At 40.4% G+C, this 21795-nt stretch overlaps 1 protein-coding gene across 1 annotated transcript in view; it reads left to right on the forward strand.

Moving 5' to 3' along the window:
- VTCN1 (V-set domain containing T cell activation inhibitor 1) overlaps positions 1–21795 on the forward strand; it is a 62153-nt gene that overhangs the window by 16538 nt on the left and 23820 nt on the right. The window contains exon 2 of the mRNA XM_004380348.2: positions 20723–20787. The gene's annotated coding sequence lies outside the window, so the exon portion shown is untranslated. The remainder of the gene's footprint in view (positions 1–20722; positions 20788–21795) is intronic.

The following is a 21795-nucleotide window of genomic DNA, read 5'->3' on the forward strand; positions in this document are numbered from 1 at the left end:
CACTCTCTTAACTCGCAATTAGGAGTTCAATGGAGTATCATGCAGAGAAAATTGTAAAAGGTACAAGAGAAAGGAGAGAGGATAGTGAATTTGTTGGTGAGGGAGAAGAAAAGAGCTTTACAGCAGCAGGAGAGGCTAAGAGGGAGAAGAAATTGGGGAATGGATCTCACAGAACTTTTTCTGGGGAAATTTTAAGAAGGGAAAATTTTGGAGACCTAAATAAAGGGATAGAATTGGGAAAGAGGATTTTTCTAAAAAGAAGTTTTGCTGTGCATTATCTATATAATGCCATATGACATTTTCCTAGAAAGCCATTAGTTTCCATACAACTTTTCTGCTGGGGTGATATCTTCTTGACTGTGACTTTGCCAGAAACTGGACCACAAGATGTCTAGGCTTTATATGGGTTACTATAAGATCATGTCTTTGGGGCTAGAAAACAACTTTCTACTTATTTATAACAATTAAGAGCTGGTTTCTAAATATGTATTTCTGTTTAGTCGCTAATTTCAATCATTCACATAAAACCTGCTCCAAAGTGTGATTTAAGAAGACATAACTCTGAAATAAGAATATGGACTTCAGTTCTGTTGGGCTGTCTCATAGACATATTTTGGTACAGTAAAAGAATATGTTCCAAAATCAAGTCAGCTCAGTTCAACATTTGTTAAGTACCTAGGATGAGTTAGATACTATGTCTGATACTTACAGAAATAAATGGGACTGATATATTAATCCAGCATGACCAGTAGATTCTAAGCAAAGCAAAGTTTTATTTTCATCTTCCTCTGCCCTTTTAAAGAGTATTCACCAGGAAAATACATGATGAAATTTGCTTCTGATGAAAACTGGGACTCTCTTTCCGCTGCCTGATGTCCCCTCAGCCCCTGATTGCCTGTGGGTTCACTTTTCAAACAACTCTCACTGCTTAAGTACCCTGTCCCAGGTGTCCCACTGATGATGACTCAGTATGGCTCTAGGTTAGCTGACCTGCTGGAAAACTCATACACTCCCTGCCTTGTAAAAGAGTAATGGCCTCTCAAATGCAGTTTCTTCTGTTTTCTTTTTCTCTCTTTGTGACCTGTTCTAGACCACATTAATTTTCTCAAGCATGATTTAGGCTCTAGTCAGTGGAGTTCCACACCTGACCCCAGCAGGGAGCACATAATAAGCTCTTCAAGTTATGCTTTGAGTGTCGGGGTAGAGAGTATGTTCTAATTTCACAGGAAAAAAAAAAAAAATTCTCCAAACAATATTCTTGACAAATACTCTCTCCCTACTCTGAACCTTTTTTATATCTTTGACTGGATGGTGGTATGTAAGAAATATGGAACTGATTTTCAAAAATTCCCTTTTAAACTCTGCATATTGGTATGGTACTCACATTGGTATTCAGCATCGATTGCATTTTAGGACCTCAATTGAAACTTTAAACTTAACACAAAAATGTGGTCTCTGTTCTTGAGAAATTTAGAGGCAACTAAAGGAGACACATGTATAAACAGATAATTTCAATACAATGTGACAAGTGTTATGATAGGAGAACGCACAGGGCATAATGAGGACAAAGAGATAGCTTCTGAGAATATTGCCACTAGTTTTCCTCAAAAATAATATAGAAGGAAGGCCATATGCTAAAGAATGAGGAGTCTGCATAACTTACAAATGAGCTGAAAGGATGTAGTATCTTCTTGGGAATTTCATGCTTCAGAACAAATGCTACTGATTTGTCTACCAGTTATTCAAGTGCCTAGAGGAATAAATGAATTACAGATTCTTGGTAATACTGTATAGACAGTTAAAGCAGACAGAAAAAAGGATTCTTTTCCAAGGGTTTGAAAGGAGGCCCAGAAATCTTGGCAGCCAAATGTGAAAACAGAAAGCCTTTCTAAATCTGCCTTAAGGTACTCCAAAAATCTGCCCTAAGCTCTGGGGCCTGGGTGATTCAGCTATGTGTAACTCTGATGCTCCTGGCTCCACTGACATCAATAAATGTGTAGAGAACATTGGGACAAACACAGCCTCAGATATTTTATGTGGAGAATGAAAATAAGGGAGACTCAGCATTCTATCTCCTATTCAACTCTTTCTTTTCGTTTGTAGTAGTTTAACTTTCCCAGGCCTCTATTTCAGGGCATTTAGAAAAATCTTTTTTTTTAATTTTTATTTTTAATTTAATGAATATTTATTGAAATAAAATGTCCCAGTAAAGCAGAACAATTTGAAAGACTCCGAGAATTTTTTTCAGTGAGAAGTTGAGAGTTAGAGAAGATCAGGTAAGCATTTGCTATGATTATCCAAGTCTGTGTTGCACGCTCAACCCTGTGGTCTGTGGGCATGGAAATGTTACCAGATAAAGGACAGAATGCATGGAAGACAAGATGGAGACAATCTCTCTGCTACACCAGAGAATTAAAAGGATTGTATATTATATGGGAGGGGCTCAACAGTGAAAACAATGCAGAGAGGAACTGCTCTAGAACCCTCTTGAACTCCGGATAATGCTTGCTCCCGGCACTGCTCTCTTGGTGGTGTGAGGTTCCCATATCTCTCTGCTCGCTTCTCTCTTTTATATCTAAAAAGAGATTGGCTTAAGACACTATCAAATCTTGTAGACCTCATCAATATAACTGCTGCTAATCCATCGTATTACATCATAGTGATAGAATTTACAACACATAGGGAAATCACATCAGATGACAAAATGGTAGACAATCACACAATACTGGGAATTATGACAGCCAAGTTAACAGATATTTTTGGGGGACACAATTCAATCCATGACAATGCTTTATTATCTGTTCCCAGCCTTGTTAGATTCACCAATCAATGTTACAGATGCCGCAACCAACTCCAAACTTACCTGCGGACTAAAGAGCAGAAATCCAACCTTGATGCCCCCTCCCAGTCATTTTAACAGAGGGAAGATCACTCATAGAACATGCTTGGATTGATTGTTGAACCAACGGCATGATGCCATTACAAGCGCATTAAAAAAATCTTGAGGAAAATACTGAAAAATTGTTTAAGAATGAGCTTGCTCCTCCAATAAAACTAAGTCAGGGAAGAGGAAGCTGTGACCAGTTAGGGCCCTGACTGAAGTTTATGCTGCTGAGCCCAGAATCCTAAAAATGTTTCATCTGACTACCAAATAGGTACAATCTACTTCACACATTGAGAGAAAAGGCCTCCTTGAGGGTCCAAACGTACCATGGTTACATGCCTCAGATTGAACAAGACTGTCCTAATTTCAGTTATTTCACCTATTGCCATTCTAAGCCATCAAAATATCCTAGAAATTAAAATAATTATGAATCTCAATTATGCCTTTCAGACCTCTTATATCTGGAAGTAGTACACATGACCATTATCAAACCAAATTTCCCAGTTTTTGGAAAATGTAGCTCCCTCATAACCATCAAAGATTGTTTCTTTCTGTGTATAAACCTTTTCATGAGTTTTTATAACAGTGGTCTCATGCAGTATTTGTCCTTTTGTGATTGACTTATTTCACTCAGCTTAATGCCCTCCAAATTCATCCATGCTGTGAGATGTTTCACAGATTCATCATTGTTCTTTATTGTTGCATAGTATTCCATTGTGTATATGTACCATAGTTTGTTTATCCATTCATCTGTTGATGGGCACTTAGGTCATTTCCATCTTTTTGCTATTGTGAATAATGTTGCAATGAACATGGGTGTGCATATGTCTATTTGTGTGATGCCTCTTATTTCTCTAGGATATATTCCTAGGAGTGGGATAGCTGGATCATATGGTATTTCTATTTCTAGCTTTTTAAGGAAACACCATATTGTTTTCCAAAATGATTGTAACATTTTACATTCCTACCAGGAGTGGGTAAGAGTTCCAATCTCCCTGAAGCCTCTCCAACATCTGTTATTTTGTGTTTTTTGGATTAGTGCCAGTAATGTTGGGATGAGATAGTATTTCATTGTAGTTTTCATTTGCATTTCTCTAATGGCTAGTGGTCATGCGCATTTCCTTATGTGTCTGTTAGCTGCCTGAATGTCTTCTTTGGTGAAGTGTCTGTTCATATCCTTTGCCCATTTTCTAATTGGATTATTTGTCTTTGGACATGTTGTCAGGAAGGGTCAGTCCCTGGAGAAGGACATCATGCTTAGTAAAGTACAGGATCAGCAAAAAAGAAGAAGAACCTTAACTGAAGGATTGACACAGTGGCTGCAATGATGGGCTCAAGCTTAACAACGATCGTGAGCATGCTGCAAGACTTGGCAGTGTTTCATTCTGTAGTACACAGCATTGCTATGAGTCGGAACTGACTCAACAGCACCTAACAACAACAACATTTGTGTTTTTGTTGTAGACATGTTAGATTTTCCTATAGATTTTAGAGATGAGAACTTTGTCGGATTTGTCATAGCCAAAATTTTTTCCCACTCTGTAGGTTCTCTTACTCTTTTGGTGAAGTCTTAATGAGCATAAGTGTTTAATTTTTAGAAGATCCCAGTTATCTAGCTTATCTTCTGGTGTTTGTGTATTGTTAGTTATGGTTAGTATCCTATTTACGCCATGTATTAGGGCCTCTACCATTGACCCTATTTTTTTCTTCTATGATCTTTATGGTTTTTGGTTTTATATTTAGGTCTTTGATCCATTTTGAATTAGTTTTTGTGTATGATGTGAGATATGGGTCCTGTTACATTTTTTTGCAGCTGGACATTCTGTTTTGCCAGCACCGTTTGTTAAAAAGACTGTCTTTTCCCCATTTAATGGATCAGGAGTTGAAGATCAGGTGACCATAGGTGGATGGATTTACATCTGCGTTCTAGATTCTGTTCCATTGGTCAATGTGTCTGTCATCACACTAGTACTAGGCTGTTTTGACTACCGTAGCTGTATAGTAGGTTCTGAGGTCAGATAGTGCGAGGCCTCCTACTTTATTCTTCTACAATAGTGCTTTACTTAACCAGGGTGTCTTTCCTTTCCATATAAAGTTAATGATTAATTTTTCCATATCGTTAAAGAATGCTGTTGGTATTTGGATTGAGATTGTATAGTATTTGTAGATTGCTTTGAGTAGAATTGAAGTTTTCACAATGTTGAGTCTACCTATCCATGAGCATGGTATGTTTTTCCATTTTGCTGTCTTGCAGTAGTAGTGTTTTGTAGTTTTCTTTGTATAAGTCTTTTACGCTCCTGGTTAGATTTATTCCTAAATATACTCTTTCATATTTTTAATCTCTTTGTTTCTCTGTACTATAGTCCATGTAATTTCTTCAACTCTTCCTCTTAACTAATTCTCTCTTCCAGCTGTATCTAATCTACTACTTAACTTATCCAACCAAAAACCAAACACTCTACCATCAAGTCAATTCCAACTCATAGCTACCCTATAGGACAGAATAGAACTGCCCCATAAGGTTTCCAATGAGCACCTGGTGGATTCGAACTGCTAACCTTTTGGTTAGCTGCCGAGCTTTTAACCAGTGTGCCACCAGGGCTCCTTTAACCTGTCCAGTGAGTTTTACATTTCAATTATTTCATTTTTCATTTCTACATGTTCTATTTGATTCTTTTTTAAATCTGTCTGGTCAGTTTTTTTTCCGAGTCTCTCATTCCTCATTCAGGTTTTCCATTCCCTCAGTGTATTATTTTAACATATTTAAAAGGCTTATTTTATATTCTATATCCAGTGGTTTCAATATCTAAAGTCTTTTTATTTCCAACTTCGCTGCTTGTTGTTTCTATTAACTTTTACCCATAGTATCTTTTTCCTTGTGTACTTTGTGCATTTTTATTATGAGCTCATATATTTGGGAATTTCATCTGCTGAAATTCTTTGAGCCCTGTGTTAAGACTGCATTTCTTCAGAGAATATTTGCTTTTGCTTCTATTAAGCATTAGAACTTCATCAACCAGAAACCCTTTAAACTTAATTCTTGGCTTAGAACTCTTTGGGACTGGAAGCAGTGTGAATTCAGCCCTCAAACCTACATGATGACTGTCTTGTATATACAAAATCTCAGTATTCTTTTGGCTTCACCCGGAACCAGATCAAGTGAGGTCGTTGCCTTTTTGAGGGGAGGTCCTGCTTTATGTGAGTCTCCAATTAGTAGAGTCCCCAGCTCGTGTGGCTCCTTAGCTTTGTCTCTGTTATTCTTACGGCCTTTAAGACAGAAGCTTTTGGTCATTGGAATATATAGATAGCCATAGTGTTCAGCACTCTCTTGACTGTCTTCTTGTTGTGGTTTTGTGCCGTCGAGTTAGTTCTGACTCATAGTGACCCTACAGGACAGAGTAAATTGCCCCATAGGGTTTCCAAGGAGCAGCTGGTGGATTTGAACTGCCGACCTTTTTTTTTTCTGGTTAGCAGCCAAGTTCTTAACCACTGCACCACCAGGGCTCTACTTGACTATCTGGATTTGTGTTTTTGCTTCATTTTTAGCTTCTGCAAATCTGTCTTATTTATCCTGCCAGCAAAATTAATTCAAAAATGCATGTGTGGTTTTGTTTTGATTTTATTTAGCATTTTAAGTGAGATTGTTATTTTTAAGGATACTTAGTATGCATTACTGCTGGAAATGTAAATCTTCATTCTCTTTTGTGTGAACTACAAAGCTCCTTTATATTTTAGAGGGACACCTCTATCTCTATTTTTAATCTCATTTGTGGACAGATATGACTTGAAGGACCCAAGTTTAATAAGTAATAAAGCACAAAAAAACCCAAACCCATTGCTGTCAAGTCAATTCCGACTCATAGCAACCCTATAGGACAGAGTAGAACTACCCCATAGATTTCCAAGGAGTGCCTGGTGGATTCACACTGCCAAACTTTTTGGTTAGCAGCCATAGCATTTAACCACTATGTCACCAAGGTTTCCAATCAAGCACAGGTGCTATCAATTTACTTCTTTCTCAGAGTTCCCTTTGTGACCCCAACCAACCAAGTCTTCTCCTATTTCCAATCCTCCAAGACATTTTGTTATAATTTCACAGCATCAACAAGATGTCACATGCAACATTCTTTTGAAAGACAATTTTCTTTTAGGAAGGAAGGTAAATGATAATTTCTCCCATAAATGGCCACGCAGAAGTTAAGAATATGTTAATTTTCCTTTAAAGAACAGCATGGATATTTGTTTATTTACTGATGCAACAGGTTTTAAATACTACATGCTAGACATTCTGCTGGAGTCCCTGGGTGGTGCAAACAGTTAAGCGCTCGACTACTAGCTGAAAAGTTGGCAGTTTGAACGCATCCAGAGGTGCCCCGAAAGACAGGCCTGGCAATATGCTTCTGAAAGGTCACAGCCTTGAAAACACTATGGAGCAGTTTTACCTCGTACACGTGGGGTTGCCATGAGTTGGAATCAACTTGACAGCAATTAAAAACAACAAGACACTCTGCTAGGATTTGGAAATGAAACAGTGAGCATTCCCTTCTCTCAAGGAGCTTGAAATCTAGTAGAACAGCTACATGAGGGGGACAGTTCCTAAGGTAGAGCATTTATTCAATGAGCATTTATTCAACAACCATTTAAGTTCCTACCATGTTTCAAGAACTGGAAAAACAGCACGAAAAAGGGTAGAGAGGAAGAAACAGCCTGGCATACTTAGGAAACTGATGTGGTTTAGAATAGATGGAGGTGGGGAGCCAGAAATGGGGCAAGAAATGGGATAAAATATCCACAAATTTATTTAAGTTCTTCTTGAGTTTATATTTATGTTAAAACTTTTAAAATTTTCCAGATTAGTATGCATTCTTCACTTTTTATGCTCAGATCAATACTTTATGTTCTTATTTATTTTTCAGTTTGAAACTTTTACTAAAAAAAAATGATATCTGAATATACAGAAGCCTTAAGCAGAAGACGGAAATCTAGTGTTTCATAATAGCCTGGTAACCAATCCTTGGGTCAGCGCCAGGCCCTGAACAGCAGTGGGTCAGGGTGGTCCACAAGGGTCTGGGACAGGAGTTGGGGGTGGGCATAGGAGGACACAGCAGGCCCTTATGGCATATAGCATCAGGCAGGGAGTCCCTACCAGGGAGCTTGAGGAAGCCATGAAGCCACAGATCAGTGCCCTGGAGGTCAGGCAGGACCAGAGGGAAGAGATCAGCCATAGTCTGAATAAATGAGCCGGACTTGGTGTGCGGAGGTCCTGACCAGGCAGGACCTGCAGAAATGAGCAGTCTGAAATCACAAGAAAGGCCTTGGGTTCAAGCCCAGCTCCAGAGAAGAGGCAGAATACAGATTCTAGAAGGGAAGACCAGGGAAATTTCCTTTGTGTCTGTTACAGAGGGACAGGGGCACAGAAGAGCTCAATTCAAAGATAACTGTTGATCCTAGGACAGGAAACATCCCCCTTCTGTCTTGGTTTGAAAACCTTCCTGGGTGTGGGCAGGCAAGAATTGTCATAGCAGGCAGGGCAGCCCCATGGTCTATACCTGGTGAATGCAGCTCAGGCAGACCAGGCCCTTGAGGGATGGGTCCGGCAGCCTGATTTCCTCACCTCTGTTCTCTCAAAGCCTACGGAACTGTGCCCAAGTCTAAAATATGAGAATGTGGGTCTTAATAGGTGAGAATTTGCAGTTGAGTTCCTGGTAGGGCTTTTGGAAGGCTTAACAGTATATCCCCTATTAATTTCCAGGATACAGTGGCCTGCTTCTCACTGGGAAGATTTTCTGTCCTCACAGAAATAGAGTGAATGACAGAAGCCTTGGAGTGTACAAACAGGACATTGTACCTCATTTCAGAATGCAGAGGAATCAAACTGCCTATGACAGGCATATGTGCTTTGGAAAGGAAAACTTCCAAGGGTAATAGATGTACTTATTTCCAGCTTTATTAATGAGGAAACAACTAACTGATCCCAGGGCTAGGCTTTCTGAGAGGGGACTAGCCCAAGTACTTCTCCAAATCTCTTCAGTGATAGGCACAGGTTTCCTGAAGGCAAGAAGAGGAATGAAAAGTCAAAACAGTCACTGTAGCTTTAGGGTATTGCAAAGGTAATCTAGATTATAGATCACTTGCTCTGTCAGACCATCCATCTGCCTGAGGCCCACATCATAGTGACTGATGGGAGAAGGGGCTAAACAGACACACACTCTCCTCAGAGGGAATCTGCCCTTCTCAGTTCTACCTCCTGCCCTCCCAGCTCTTCTCCTAAACCCCAGTGCGCTTCCACAAGACAAACCCAGGGCCCAGCCTTCTGAGGTTCACCTTCCTGCTCCTTCCTTAAATTCATTAAGGGAAGAGAAAAGGGAGTGTGTTTTGGTCTGGGCTTTCAGGGAAGATGCTAGAGGGAAGTCAGATCTGAGCTGGGCTTTGAATGGGGCCCATTTCTGATAACCCAGCAGGAAGTAAAAGGATGTTCTAGGCAGGGGGGAACAGGGAGCAATGATCAGATCGTTTGATGAGAATACATTGTTCCAGAAGGGGAAAAGGGTTAGGAAAATAGCATTTTAGGAAAGGTCTTAAATTCTAGGCTAAGTTTGAACTTTAATTTGTAAGCTATAAGAAGTCACTAAAACTTTGGAGTGGAGAGAATAGATAAAAATAATTAACATTTTTAATTTTAAAATAATAGTTAATATTTCTACTTTATAGAGCATAGTTTGTTCCTTTGGACCCTCTCAACAACCTTGTGGAAAAAGTAGCGTTTAATCTGGATACAGATATAGGATGAATTGCTCAGGGCTTTGAACCAGTTCATGGTTGGTTTTTTTTTTTTTTTTGGTTAGACCTCCTGCTGAGAATTTGCATTTCTAACAAGTTCTCTGCTGAGAAATTGCATTTCTAACAAGTTCCCAGGCAATGCTAAGAACCACCTGGGGATCTTGTTAAAATGTAGATTCTGATTCAGTATATCTGGGGTGGAAATGAAAATTCTCAGCAGGGCATCAAACTGAGAAGAACCAGTTCAAAGCCCTGGAATTGAAGCATTTCTCAATTATACAAGTCCCCTGAAGTCCTCAGCTCCCGTCAAGCCTTCATTACGAAAATAATGACACAATCTCTGTGAAGTTGATAAGGGGAGAGGTGTAGCAGCACCTTTTCTTTGTTTCACCCATTTCAGAAGTGATCGGGGTGTCACTGAGCAATGCTGCTGCCTTTATGGATGGCAAGGCTGGAAGAGGGGAGGTGAGGAGAAGGGATAGGGAGAGCAAGGTGGTACCAGGACAAGGTGGGGAGGAGGCTGTGGCTGAATAGAACAGCCAACAGCAGCTAATCATGAAAAGGAAGTGTTTAATTAGCAGCTAAATCTCACTAAAGGAGCCCTGGTGGCACAGTGGTTAAGCGCTCAGCTGCTAACCTAAAGGTTGGCGGTTGAAATCTACCAGCCGCTCCGTGGGAGAAAGATGTGGCAATCTGTTTCCATAAAGATTACTGGTTGATGTAGAGTCGATTCTGACTCATAGTGACCTTACAGGATGGAGTAGAACGGCCCCATAGGGTTTCCAAGGATGTAATCTTTATGGAAACAGACAGCCACATCTTTCTCCTGCAGTGTCGCTGGTGCGTTGGAACTGCCGAGCGCTTAACCACTGCACCACCGGTGCTCCTTTCCGTAAAGATTACAGCTTTGGAAACCTTATGGGGAAATTCTACTCTGTCCTATACAGTCGGAATTGACACAACAGCAAGGGGTTTTTTAAAACCTCACTCTAGGTGCTGTGAGTACTCCAGAAATCACTCCTAAACTCCAGTTTGGAAGACTTAACAATTAGACTGTTTTAGTTTAGACCACACAGACTGCTTATGGGATACCGGGCTTCTCTAACAGTACAGACACTTCTTGGGAGGTTCATAAAAGGTTTGAAATGTGTTTGTTATTAAACACAATGAGATCAGTTATACTGCTGCAGGAATCTTCTGGAAGTTTCTCTCCCCAGTGAGAATAAGGAGGAAATACAGGTATGATTAGGAAAAGAACTAGTAATCAACCTTGTATTGACTTTTGTCTCGCTCTGGCTGTGCCACTGGAAAACAGTGTGCACAAGGATGATGAAATGTTAATGTGCTTCGTGGGCAATCAGGGGGATAGTTATAAATAGAACAGCTTAACGATAAAATAGAATGGCTTTGCTGCAAACTCAAATACTGTTTAGGGAAAGGTATCCATTTATTGACATTCTGTACTTTTCCACATGAGTATCCCCTTCCATATTTCCTTCCAGAGTCACAGAGAAAAGATACAGCTTAGGGGAGATAAATTTTTTTTTCAATCTATGTAAAACTATGCATGTTGTCCTTTCATAGGTCATACAATACAATATAATACAATACATGAATCTGGCAACTGATTCGAATCCTGGGATTTACAAAATTTTGAATTTATGTAAAATAAGTAAGATCACAGACCAGGGACTCTTAGGTCTGAGTCTAACACTGCTCTAATTTCCTGGGGGTGTTCTTGGATGAGTTACTTAACACTGGCCCTCAGTTTTCTCATCTGTAAAACAAGGATCATAGTACCTACCTCATAAGGTTGTTGTGGGGATTAAATGAGAGAAATGAGGCAATGCATTCAGCAAATATTAGCTCTCGTTGTTATATTATTAGCAAAGGTTTTAGGAGGCAGGCAGAGTATATAATTGTGGCAAAGGTAAAGCTAGAGCAAATCCCAGGGGATATGAAATTACAGAATCTGTAATTAACTATTTGAAAGAGGCTTTTGAAATTATTCCAACCCTTATCTGGTGCTAGAAACTCTTCTGTACTCACTTTTCTCCCTAAGTGATTACCCAACCCAGCCCCTGCCTGCACATGTTCAGTGGTGGAGAACTCTGTAATCTCAGGAAGTCCAACCCTGTCTGTTGGAAGGTTTCTCTCTATACTGAATCTAAATCTAACCTTCTAGAACTTTCACCCCTCTGTTGTTTCTTCTAGAATGAAGAAAAATAGGTCCATATGGCACCTTTTAAATACTGAAATGATCATTGCTACAGTTAGTCTTCTCTAAATTAAGCCACCCCAGTTCCTTTCACTAGTCTTCAAAAGACATGTCTTCTAATCTTATCACTTGCATGGTTTCACTTCTTCTGGATCCATGCTTCTCAACCAGAGGAACATGTTTGGAAGCATTTTTGACTGTCACAAAGTAGGGGTAAGGGACGATTCTGGCATCTAGAAGGCAGGGGCCAGGGATGCTGCTAAACATCCTACAATGCACAGGATAGTCCCCCACAACAAAGAATTACCCAGCCCTAAATTTCAATAGTGCTAATGTTGAGAAACCCTGTTCTAGACATATATATATATTTTTTATCAATGTTCTTTTTAAAGAGTGGTGCTGAAAATGCTCTTAGAAGAGTGTCAGCTAACATTTCCATTGTACTGTGATTACATTTCTATTAAATAAGTCTAAAATTCTGGTAGTTGTGAAGGATGGCAAACATAGGGCCCTCATGCTCATTTAGAAATCACCAATCAGTGATGGTACTCTTTCCTGCGGAGCCTGGAGGCAGCCTTGGAATCTTTTCCAACACAGTATTCTGGGGTACTACTATCAATCATTCAAGAGAAGTTGGCATACATACAAGATGAAATTTATTTGCTGGCCATGTCTCCCTGGTTTAGTAGCATTGGGACCCAGGTATGATATAACCCTGATGCTGTGCTTTGGAGGACCCCACAATACTGTGTCATGATCCTTGGGGGCAACTAGAAAGAACAAAGGACGCCTTAACCTGATACTCAAAAATACCCAAGTCTCTTATATGCAATTTCCTAAAAGCCCTTCCCCAAACACAAAGCTTAACAGTCCACCGCTGTTAATGCGATATGGACAGAGCTGGGACTACACAGGGAGGATGCACTCTCTCTTCCACACACACTGTGCAAGCCACATGTAAGGGCTTCTCCTCTTTGCCCATTTCTTCCCAACTCTCCGCTTACTCCTCCTGATGCTCATGCTCTCAGTTCCCTGGTTAAAGCTGTTCATGGTTTTCCCAGTATAAAGAGGTAAAGGAGAGTGTGTAAAAATCAGGAAACATACTCTATACCCTGCATCCTTAGGGGAGGGGGAAAGGGGGAGGGGGAAGCAAAAACTTGAGTAGTCAACAATCTAGGCTTCTCAGAAACCTGAAAACTGTGCTAATCAATATTTAGGAAATGGTTAAATAATTCTACCCTGTTCCACATTGTGTTTTTTTTTAAAAAAAAAAAAAAAAAACAACCTCCTTTTTTTAAGGGGAAACTAAGAGAGAAAATCTTTTTGGATAGGCTGGAGTAAATGTCTTCAATTTTAGCATTTTTTATAAACCTCGTCACTTTATTAGTTTATGGGCAAAGTAATATATTTGTTGCAACTTGACTTACTCAAAAATTCTACTTGGTATATTTAATTTAAAAGTAGAATTCTTCAGATGAATCACAAATTTGCTAACACAATCTAGTTTTCAGAGTTGTAAACAGTTATTAATTACACAAGTGGAGCTAAGCTGCTGATCTATAAAGAATGCAGTATCTCAGTTCTATCACTATTTGAAGAGGCAGTAACTTGAACACGCAGAAATTATTAATGTTTGAGTAAAACAAAGGGTGTTTTATATTTTCCAGACTTGGTGCTCTATACACTGTGTAGCAGATTCTGAAAGCCCTTGTTTTCAGAAAAGGAGGTAGAAGAGATATGCAGGGGTGGGAATCAGGGAAGCTTTCCAAACGTGGGGCCTTCTGCCATACGGGCTTTTATCAAGGAAGGATGGCATTGTAGTTAAGAGTGTGAGCTCACAAGAGGAACCCTCTGCATTTGAAGCTTGGTTCTCCTGCTTTCTAGCAGTTACTGAACTTGTCTAAGCTTCATATATATAAAGTTTCCCCACATACAAAAAATAGTGATAGTAGGGCTGTTGTAGGGATTGGACAAGATATTGTATGTATAGCACTGGGCACAGAGAATGTATTCAATAAGCATTAGCTACTGTTTATCATCATCAGGGACCTGTGACACAGAGAAAGTTAGCCCTTAGGAGACAGTTGTCTCTATCCTTGATGTGTAATACAGTCTGTCCACTGCAATATGTGTTTCTGTACACCAATTAGCTCATATGTGGTTGGAAAACAGCAGAATGATGACAGTATCACATGGCAGTTTTGTTGCTTCTTATGCATGTTTTTCAAGGTGAGGAGAGCTAAAATAGCAAGAGTAGAATGACAACTTCACAAGGAATGGAAAAGCCCACAGCTTGGCTTTCAGCTCCACTTCTTAAAAACTTTAAATGAAGACCTACATTCGGGGCTCCCACCCCAGAGAAGAACATCCTAGCCTTGCACAGAGGCAGGTTGCACGTCTTCCTGTGGCCACCTGCACAGTAACCCTACTGCTCACAGCACTCACAAGCCAGAGTTTCCACTCTACTATTTTTGTGCATTTGTAATATCTCCTGAAGCAGCTTCTGGCCCTATTGAGTTGTCTGCCTTGCCTGCGCAAGGTATCTCCCAAGGTACCAATTATTGTTTCTGTTAGTAGATTGATTATAATGTCACATAGGTTTTAAGTAGTCTGCTTTTAACCCTATTTTTTCCCAGAAGCCCTGTTATTTTCACTGTGTGATTTTGCAGAACATGTGTATTATGGATTGAATTATGCCCCCCAAAATATGTATTTAAGTTCTGGCCCCTATACCTGTGGATGTGATCCTGTTTGGAAATAGAATTTTCTTTAGCTATGTTAATGAGGTCCCAAGTAGAGTGTGTCCTAAAGTTAATCACTTCTGAGTAATAAATAGAGCAGAATAGACAGAGACACACACAGTGCGAAGACAGATGCCATGGGAAGATCATCTACAAGCAAAAGAATGCCAAGAATTGCTGGCAGCCACCAGAAACTAGGAGAGAGGCCAGAGAAACCCACAAAAGGAATCGACATGGTCGAGACCCTGACTTGGACATTTAGCCTCCTGAACTGTGCGAAAATAAATTTATATTCTTAAAGCTGCTCGCTTGTGGTATATTTTGATATGGCAGCACTAGGTTACTAAGTCATGGTTTTTCAAGAAGTCATATATTATGTTTTAGCAGAAATGCCTAGTTTCTTTCAAATGCTGAAGGTAGCAGCAACTGAAACAAAGACATATAAAGGAAATGAGCAAGGCCAAGCAGAGACCTTGCCATTGAGTAGGATGGATGTGTTTGGCGGAGTTCCAGACTGCAAAGCTGGTCCCTCACCTGGAAGGCGCTGAGGTCTGCAGCATCTGAAAGCACCTTCCCAGCACAGAGCACTAGTAAGTGTGATGCTTAGATCCTGACCCAGTCCAGAGTAATAAAAACAAATAGCACCATTTCTTTGTGTTTCTGCCTTGGAAGGAGAGTATGAGGCAGCATGAATTAGCTAAATTTATTTTCTAAAAAAGCCTTTCTCTTCACAATCTTTGACATTTGTTCATGGAAATGTACCTTGATTCTCCCTACTTCCCCCAGATTTAGATACTTCCTACTTCCCTAGAATTCCCAGGAGAATTTGTTCCTCTCTTTACTGTATCCCTGACCACATTCTGCCTTGTATTATTAGTGATGTGTGTGTGTGTGTGTGTGTGTGTGTGTATGTGTGTGTGTTACCTCCATTAGACTACAAGCTCCTTGAGGGCAGGGACTTTGTTTACTTCATCTCTACATTTCTTCCGTATTGTCTAACACAATGTCTTTCACACAGTAAGTACTCAATAAGTATTTACTAAAATAACAATTTTTCCAAAAGAGTTGATTTGAATCTGCCCCCATCCCTTTTTATTGCGTTTTAGGTGAAAGTTTACAGTGCAAATTAGTTTTTCATTCAACAAATCTAAACACAAATTATTTTGTGACATTAGTTGCAATCCCTGCACTGTGTCAGCACTCTCCCCCTTTCCCTTTCCACTCTGGGTTCTCGGTGTCCATTTATCGAGTTTTTCTGTCCCTTCCTGCCTTCTCGTCATTGCTTTTGGGCAAGTGTTGCCCATTTGGTCTCGTATATTTGATTGAACTAAGAAGCATATTCTTCACGTGTGTTATTGTTTGTTTTATAGGCCTGTCTAATCTTTAGCTGAAAGGTAGACTTCGGGAGTGGCTTCAGTTCTGAGTTGGCAGGGTTTCCGGGGGCCATAGTTTCAGGGCTTCCTCCAGTCACTGTCAGACCAATAAGTCTTGTCTTTGTATCTGGGCCCTTTTGTGAGGAGTGTCTAACAAAAGTGTACCATGAATTCCAATGCAGTTGTTGGGATAGTTTTGCATTAAAAATTTCCTGCAGCATAGTTATTAGACATTGTTCTGGGGAAGTAAAACCAGAAAGCAATGTAGGAACACCTTATGTGAAATATTTCATTCATCTTTTTAAAAAATTAACCAGAAGACAGGAATTGCTTAATTTGGTTGCTCTAATAGTTCCTGCTTCTCATTCCAAGGATCTGGAGGTTGAGCTATTTCTTCCCAAAAGGGAATACCTGTTCAGAACAAACCTCAAGGTGATTCCTGCTTACATAGGGAACTTGCTGACAGATGACAGTGTTCTGCTTTTAAAGCAAGGAAAATTTGTGGGCCTGGGGATGATGGAGAGGGGCTGGGTTTCTTTGACTGAAAGACACAACCTCTTCCCTTTGGTAAGTGTCCAAATACCTGTTCAGTATCTTTGCCACCCATTGGAGGGGGTGGCGGACAGTGTATGTGAAGGTCTGTGGCAGTGGGGTGGTCTCTGGTGGTTCAGAGTGGCTGGAGAGCAGGCCTAAGGCGCTATGGTAAGAGGCAAAGCTGGAGAGAAGTGGGCAAGACCCTTGTTTGAAAGGTCATGGAGTCAGGTTAGAGTTTGGATTTTTATCATGAGGGAAACGGGAAGACACTGAAAGGTTTTAAGCAAAGGACTACTATGATCAGTTTTATAATCATTTTTACCAATAGTTCAGTAGCTGAGCCAGGGCGTGATCCCTACAATAATTTCCATCAGCACCCTCAAGGAAGCATATACTCTAAGTTAGAAACATGTGCCTGTTATATAACCACAGACAAATAGGAATGTTGTTGTTGTTAGGTACCGTCGAGTCAGTCCCAACTCATAGTGCCCCTGTGTACAACAGAACAAAACACTGCCCGGTCCTGTGTCATCCTCACAATTGTTATTATGCTTGAGCCCATTGTTGCAGCCACTGTGTCAATCCATCTCCTTGTGGGTCTTCCTGTTTTTCGCTGACCCCTCTACCTTACCAAGCATGATGTCCTTCTCCAGAAACTGGTCCCTCCGGATAACATGTCCAAAGTACATGAGACAAAGTCTCACCATTCTTACTTCTAAGGAGCATTCTGGCTGTACTTCTTCCAAGACAGAGTTGGTCCTTCTTCTGGCAGTCCACAGTATATCCAATATTCTTCGCCAACACCATAATTCAAAGGCATCAATTCTTCTTCGGTCTTCCTTATTCATTGTCCAGCTTTTGCATTCATATAAGGCAATTAAAAATACCATAGCTTGGGTAAGGCACACCTTAGTCCTCAAAGTGACATCTTTGCTTTTTAATACTTTAAAGAGGTCTTTTGCTGTAGATTTGCCTAATGCAATGCGCAAGCCACCACAGTACAACAAACTGACGGAAGAGTGGTAGAAATAATAGCTAATACTTATTGAAGCTTTCTGTGTGCCAGGCACTACTCTAAGTATTTTTTTTTTTAATGTGTTAACTCATTTAATCTTCATAAGGAGGAAAGGAAACCCACTGTCACACAAAAAGTAAGTAGTGGTACTGGGATTTGAAACTACACAGTCTGGTTCCCGAAGCCATGCTTGTAATCACACATTGTATTGCTTCCTGTGATCACCCCAGACCTCACTTTCATCTAGGTTGCTGCCTGTAGGCCCCTCTTATATAGAAATTTTGAGTCACCACTGATTCTGGGAAAGTGAAGAGTAGATTGGAGAGGTCTGGACTGGAGGTGGGGATAACTGTTAGGAGAGTGTTGCAAAATGCTGGAGAGATATGGTGGTGACCCGAGGCAGGAGACAAAAAGAATGGAGGTATCTGAGAGAAATTAAGGAGGTAATCAAGAGGACTTAGTGATTCAGGCAACTGAGAAAATACATGTCAAACACTTAGCACCAAGCCTTGTACATGGTATTTTTAATGTACAAAAATACTATGATATTTTTATTATTATCAGTTGGATTATTCTCCATTAAGTCATAACTTTTAATAATGAACTTATAAAAAATAGCTACAGGTAAACTTTATTTATAGTAAAAAGTAATATATGAATAGTTCTTTATGGATTATGCCACATTCATTTTCTAATTTAATCCGAAAACAACTCTTTATGGCAGGTAAAGCAGGAATTACTTATTCCCATTTTACAGATTAAAAAAAAGTGAGTCTCAGAGAAGTGAAGTAATTTACCCAAGATAAGTGAAAACCGTGGGTCACAAACGCAAGCTAGTCTGCTGTATGGCACCGCAGTCAAACAGCCAGACTGTGCCTCTTCCTATCTCACTGTCCTTATACACTTGGACCGGTAAGAACTGAGGCTGCACCAAGGTGTGTACAAAAAGGGTATATTCATTTCCTAGGGCTGCTGGAACAAAGTACCACAAACTGAGTGGCTTTTATGAACAGAAATTTACTATCTCACAGTTCTGGAGGCTAGAAGTCTGAAATCAGGGTGTCAGCTGTGTTGATTCCTTCTAAGAGCTCTGAGGGAGAATGTGTTTCATGCCTCTCTCCTAGATTTGGTGACAGCTGGAAATCCTTGGCACCCCTTGGCTTGCAGCTGCAGCATCACTCCAATTCTACCTCCATCTTTACATGGCTGTCTTCCCGCTGTGTCTCTTCTCTTCTTTTTATAAGGATATTACTCATATTGGATTAGGACCCACCCTCCTCCAGTATAACCTCATGTTAACTGATAACATCTTCAAGACCCTTTTTCCAAACAAGGTCACATTCACAGCTAACAGGGGTTAGGACTTCAACATATCTTTTTGGGAAACACAATTCAGTTCATAACAGAGAGGAAGGGGGTCAAATGTGGTCTCCTGGAATCAGTTTAGTAGGTGCTCTGTTATTGTTAAAGGAGTCCCTGGGAGGTAAAAACAATTCATGTGCTTGGCTGCTAACTGAAGGTGGCAATTCGAGTCCACCCATAGGTACTTTGGAAGGAAGTCCTGGTGATCTATTTCTGAAAAATCAGCCATTAAAAACTCTATGGAGCACAGTGCTACTTTGACACACATGGGGTCGCCATGAGTTGAAATTGACTCCATGGCAACTGGTTGGTTCTATCGTTAAAAGCTTTATTTGCCATCTCTATGGCTATACCTCATGAGGGCTTGTCCTCCAGGGAAACTACTTACTCAAATTGCTTCTTGAGTCTGTTGTTTATCTCTGGTGGGCCCATCCCTGAACCAAGGAGAGTTGGGTACAATGAGACCATTCAAGGCAGGAAATAAAGTGCCCATGCTTCCTTTTTCTCTCTATAGCATCATTCTTTGCCTCCTTGTGCCTTTCTTTTGTCCTGCCTATTGAGTAACATCAGTGTGGGTGTGGAAAATGTGTGAATTGCCAGGAATGAGAAAGTGTGACTGAGGACACCTGCCCGATGATGACGCACCAGGGTGGGCAGAATAGGCAAGCTGCTCAGGAATCACTTTGCCAACACAAAGGCTCTGACCTGCCCCTCTTGCTCTGCCTGAGCCACCCTCACCAGCTAAAGCTGGTATCTCCTCATGGATCATGGGTTCCACCAGGCAGAGAGAAGGGACACACCCCATCTGTCATCCCTCATGCTTGGAAGGCAGTGAAAGGTAGTAGTCAAGTGCAGATTCTGGAGACAGATCTAATCCCAGCTCTGCCACTTACCAACTGTGTGATTTTGGGGAAGTTACTTAACCTCCCTGTGTCGCTTCCTTTCCTGAAAAGTGGAGATGATAAATCTGTTTACCTCATAAAGTTATTGAAAGGATAAATAATACAATCCATAAATGGTGCTTAGAATACCATGTCTGGCATGTAATTCTAGCACTCAGTAAAAGTAAGCAACTATTTCTTACGTATTTATTTTATTCCTCAAATGTCACTTTGTTAATTTGTTAATTAAAAACTGGCAGTATAGTTATCAAAAAGTTATCCATGATTGTGATTCGGTGATGGAATTACAGGTGATTTCATTGTCCTATATCTGCTTATCTGTATTTTCTAAATTTTCTATGATAAACACGCATTACTTTTCAAATAAGAGAAAACAAACTCCCACTGAAAACCTCTGGGGTGCAGTAGACTAGGTGTGAGTGGGTATAGAATGAAGAAGAGGTGACCATTGATTGTACTAGAGTTTAATGTCTATTGAGGAAGACAGGACTGGTAGACAAATGATACAAGAGGGATGGACAGTAATGCTCAAGGTGGGCTCAGTATGGAACCAGTCCCCCCTCACCCCGCCACCTCCTAAGTGGTACCTGGTATTGTAATGTCATCACAAATCTTGCCCCAACAGTCTTTGTGTATAGTCTTCCTTGATCTGGAAATAGGAAAGTAAGGCAACACACAGTCGGCAGAGTCGGCCACTCCTTTAATCTATCCCAACGCCCCAGAGGTATGGGGATGGAAGAGCTGAAATTCCTTTCTAAGGCACCTATTTTGGGAAGGGGCATATGTTGAAGAAAATGTCGAGATACCTTACCTAGCACCTCTTACATGTGACAAATATGTACCCAGGATTTAAAGCAGTGTGTCAGATGGAGTAAAGAAGTAATTTCCTGTTTCTCTATCTCTCTTTCCACAGCATTATTAGCACCATAATTATTCTGGCTGGAGCGATAGCACTCATCATCGGCTTTGGTATTTCAGGTATGTGATTTCTTGCATTACCATGATCCATTCACCCTTCACCATTACACTTTCAGTTCCTCAGTGTGGTAGCATGGAAAGAGCACAGGGCTTGGAGCCAGAAAACTTCAGAGTAGAGCATTGATTCTTCCACTGATTGTGTCCTCTTCACATTATTCATTTATCTCCCTGGGCCTCAGTTTCCTCATTTACAGAATGGGAAAACAAAGCCCACATCACAGGTAGTTGAGAGAACCAAACGCGATGTTTATCAGAGTGTTCTATATACCAGTAAGTGCTGAAGATGCCACTCTGGGATTCTGTGTAAAGTGCCAGGACTGAGCCACTCTATCAATGGTTGACCTGGGTAAGTGATTTCTTTGCAGTGAAGCTGCATATGAAGTCTTAAAAATATATAGTCTTTGTACACAGGGGCCTTATGTAGAGAGAAAACTGGTCATGACTACTGAACCATGTAGGAAACAGATGCCATCATGGCATGGATGGTTAATTTCTGAATGCAGCTAACTGATGTCAGTTGCCAGAACAGTCTTCTCTTTCCGCTTCTGTGTAGGTCATTTCTCTCAAGCATCTATTCTAGATGCCACTTTCATTAAGACACTGAATTAGGCCAGCAGCTGTCTTCTCCGAGGCAAGCTGCTTGCTCTATTTCCCTTAAACAGCCTGACCCAGGCTGACACATTCATTTTAACTTAGTCTCTGATGAAAGCTCACTTCATAACTATAGTTTTTATAATTTCAGAACTCAAGAAGCTACCTTTTCTGTCTCTTTCTTCCAGTGTGGGTGTACTATCATTAAATGGTGGTCACAAGGCCTAAAGTAAGAAAATTAGCTGTAGGTGTGTGCCTAGAAAAGAGATTAACATCCTTCTCCCACTTTATTTTATTATCAAAAATATGTATTTTGTCCATTTTTCTATTGGTCATCTGTCTTTTTCTTTTTGATTTGTAGGAATTCTTTTTACTTTTGGATGTGAGTTGGTTACATGTATTGCAAAATATCTTCTA

Source organism: Trichechus manatus, unplaced genomic scaffold (genome assembly GCF_000243295.1).
Source record: "Trichechus manatus latirostris isolate Lorelei unplaced genomic scaffold, TriManLat1.0 scaffold00073, whole genome shotgun sequence".
Classification (NCBI taxonomy): domain Eukaryota; kingdom Metazoa; phylum Chordata; class Mammalia; order Sirenia; family Trichechidae; genus Trichechus; species Trichechus manatus.